Genomic DNA, 4036 nt, shown 5'->3' with positions numbered 1-4036 from the left:
ATATATATATATATATATATATATATATATGCATGCATGCATATATATATGTATATATATATATGTATCTATATATATATATATTTATATTTATATATATATATATTTATGCTCATATATGCATGTATGTATATGTACATATATAAGTATATATGTAAATATGTATAAGTATCTGTAAATGTATATGTATAACCAATTTATGTATACTAACACCTAGTTAGAAAATTACACACATATTTTTATAAGGACCAACAGATAAATATTATCGTATATTTTCATACACACACTCATGTATGTATCTTCACATACGTACAAATGTGTATTTACCAATATGTGCATACATACACACATACTCATGTATATGTGTATGTCTCTATATATGCATATATGTGTGTGTGTGTGTGTGATTTATTTACATATATATATGTGTGTGTGTATGCATGCTTATATGTATGTATATAGATATACATTCTCTTATTGAATCATAATACCAGGAATTCAACTCATCAAATAAGAAAATCAGAAATATGTTAAAAAAAAATATTGGCAGGAGGAAGGTGTGTCAATTTGGTAAAGAGAATGTCCAGTTTTTGATTTCGGTCTTTTGGCACTTTGAAGATGAAAGAATTGAATAATATTCGATCCGTTAATCTGCATAAATTTTGCCACAGTAATATCCTTTCATTGAATAGGCCAGACAATCATGCATGTAATGTTAAAAGAAAAAAAAAGAAAATAATAATAGAATGGACAAATGTTGACCTGAAAATAAATATCTCAACATTTTTATATCTTAGCTATCTATCTATCTAACTGTGTCTCTATATGTGTGCATACTTACACATGAAAGGCATATGTATGTACATGAATGTGTGTGAGAGAGAGAGGGAGTGTGTGTGTGTGTGTGTGCACGCGTAGATAGATAGGTGGTCAAATAGAAACATAGATAATTACTGTTCTTTCTCTCTCGATATATATATATATATATATATATATATATATATATATATATATATATATATATATATATATATATATATACACACACACACACACATATATATATATGCATATATATATGTGTGTGTGTGTGTGTGTGTGTGTGTGTGTGTGTGTGTGTGAATGTATATAAATTCTATCTTTTACGTTTTTCAGTCATTGGCCCATGGCCATACTGGTGCATCACGTTGAAGTGGCTACCCAGTACGTGTTTTTCAGTGTGGTACTTATTCTCTCAGTCTCTTTCATCAAAGTGTTATGTTACATTGTTGTAAACAAACCAAAAGTGGTGGCGGGAGACATCCACAGAGAAACAATGAAACACACACTCACACATGACAGGCTTCTTTCAGTTTCTGTCTACCAAATCCACTCACGTAACTTTTTGTCAGCCTGGAGCTATAGTAGAAGACACTTGACCAAGGCACCACACAGTGTGACTGAACCAGCACAGGATTAATCATTAAGCAAAATAAGCACATGCTTAGGACATCAATGGAAGGAGGGGGCACCACAGAAATGGTAAATGGTTTACGGCACAAAAGAAATCACTGTAAGCTTGCTAAAATAATATTCAGGTTGCTCTTATCTCTACTAAGTATAGATGCAGATGTGTTGATCGAAGACTTTGCAGTTCAAAAAAAGTTTTTCAAATATAAATAAAGTGGAAGTATACAAAAATAAACAGTTTTTTCCCTTTTACTGTTTTGTTTCGTTTTGAAAAATAAATATTTATTTCATGGTTTGTTATTGTTTATATTTTGAATGACATAATCTTTTATGGGGGAACCAAAATCTGTTAAGTGCTTAGGGCCTTGATGAGTCTTAATCCAGCCCCGGACTGAACCCAGAACCAAATGCTTTGTACTTATTCTGGCAGTCTCTTTTGCTGAACCATTAAGTTGTCAAGCACAGACACAAAGACACACACACACACACACATAGATATATACATATATATATCCGATGGGCTTCTTTCAGTTTCCATCTACCACATCCACTCACAAGGCTTTGGATAGCTCTATACTGTAGAGGACACTTGCCCAGGGTGCCAAGCAGTGGGACTGAACCAGGAACCACATGGTTGGGAGGAAGGTTTCTTATATATATATATTTCTACATACATATACAGAAATAGACACAGGTGTGGCTATATGCTGTGTGGTAAGAAGTTTTTGCTTCCCATCCACATGGTTCTGAGTTCATTCCCACTGTGTAAAACTTTAGGCAAGTGCCCCTTACTACAGTCTCATGCCAACCAAAAACTTTTGATTTGGCAGATGGAAACTGAAAGAAACCTGTCATATATATTTATATGTCTGTGTGTCTGTGTTTGTCCCCAACCACTTCTTGGTGTTGGTGTGTTTATGTCCATGTAACCTAGTGTTTTGGTAAAAGAGACCAATAGAATAAATACAAGGTTTAAAAAATAAAAATAATGGTGCTGATTCATTTGACAAAAAATTTCTTCAGTTTGTTGCCCTAGCATAGTTGCAGTCTAATGATTGAAACAAGTAAAAGATAAAAGATGTGTGCGTGCGTGTGTGTGTGTGTTTGTATTTGTATATTTGAGGTTGCATGCATATATACGTACACATATACATATGTATACTCTTTACTCTTTTACACTTTTACTTGTTTCAGTCATTTGACTGCGGCCATGCTGGAGCACCGCCTTTAGTCGAGCAAATCGACTCTAGGACTTATTCTTTGTAAGCCTAGTACTTATTCTATCAGTCTCTTTTGCTGAACCGCTAAGTTACGGGGACATAAACACACCAACATCGATTGTCAAGCAATGTTGGGAGGACAAACACAGACACAAATACACACACACACACACACACACACACACACACATATATATATATACATATATATACATATATATGATGGGCTTCTTTCAGTTTCCGTCTACCAAATCTACTCACAAGTCTTTGGTCGGCCCGAGGCTAAAGTAGAAGACACTTGCCCAAGGTGCCACACAGTGGGACTAAACCCAGAACCATGTGGCTGGTAAGCAAGCTACTTACCACACAACCACTCCTGCGCCTATATATACATGCATGAAAAAACACACACACTCATACATACGCACACGCGCACACTCATACACACACATTTTAGAGTCTTCCTCTGGATGCAGTATTTTGGCAGTCAGATGCTCATAGAAATCTGAAGTCATTTGATACCTTCATCAGTGGATAATGTGAAGTGAATTGTATCTCCTTATTGGTGTTTATTTATTCTATATATCAGTAAAAGTAGACATTTGTAAATAGCTAAAATATCAAGAGAAAGGCATAAATATGTTTATTTCCCTCATTAAAAAAAGAAGAGAATGTTTCAGTATTTTATTTGCCAAAATCAACATGAAATAAATTTTAAAATTTATTCACAATAATGAGCTGTTACACTAAGTATACCAAAATATATTGATAGTCTGTTAAGTCTTTTCTGTTCACAGTAATTAATCGGATGATTTGAGAAAAGGAAAAGTTCAGATGAGAACTGCTAATGTATGCAATAATAAACTAGCACAACTAACATAAAGAGACCCTTGGAAACAAAAGGAAATCATACACAGAAATATATATATATATAGATATAGAAATAGATAGGTACATAGATATGGATATGTATATGTGTACATATATATATATGGCCCTGCTCAGTATGTAGAAAAGGAGTAGGTAGTAATTCTATAAGATGTACCCGGTGCAAGCTATGGACACATAAGAGGTGCAGCAACATCAAAGGCAGGTTAACTAGCAAGTTAGTTTTTGTTTGTGGCAGATGTTCAGGTGCAATAAAGACTGTAAACAAACAGGAAACAACTTCTATCTCATTCCAGGGTGAAAAACTAGAGGTAGTCGATAGCTTCCGCTATCTGGACGACCAACTTAGTAGTGGGGGTGGGTGCACTGAAAGTGTAGCTGCTAGAATAAGAATAGCCTGGGCAAAGTTTAGAGAGCTCTTACCCTTGCTGGCGACAAAGGGACTCTCACTCAGAGTAAAAGGCATATTGTATGACGCA

General features: G+C 34.5%; 2 long non-coding RNA genes across 2 annotated transcripts in view; one reads left to right on the top strand and one right to left on the bottom strand.

Annotated features, from left to right (window-relative positions):
• LOC128248894 (uncharacterized) overlaps positions 1-1538 on the top strand; it is a 5806-nt gene extending 4268 nt beyond the window's left edge. The window contains exon 3 of the long non-coding RNA XR_008265042.1: positions 1156-1538. This is a non-coding gene — a long non-coding RNA (uncharacterized LOC128248894). The remainder of the gene's footprint in view (positions 1-1155) is intronic.
• The window catches only part of LOC106874316 (uncharacterized), a 442937-nt gene that overhangs the window by 139446 nt on the left and 299455 nt on the right, over positions 1-4036 (bottom strand). The window lies entirely within an intron of this gene.

The sequence above is a fragment of the Octopus bimaculoides genome, chromosome 10 (assembly GCF_001194135.2).
Source record: "Octopus bimaculoides isolate UCB-OBI-ISO-001 chromosome 10, ASM119413v2, whole genome shotgun sequence".
Taxonomy (NCBI): Eukaryota; Metazoa; Mollusca; class Cephalopoda; order Octopoda; family Octopodidae; genus Octopus; species Octopus bimaculoides.
Note: the sequence above shows the minus strand (reverse complement) of the source record. Positions and strands in the feature narration are given on the sequence as shown.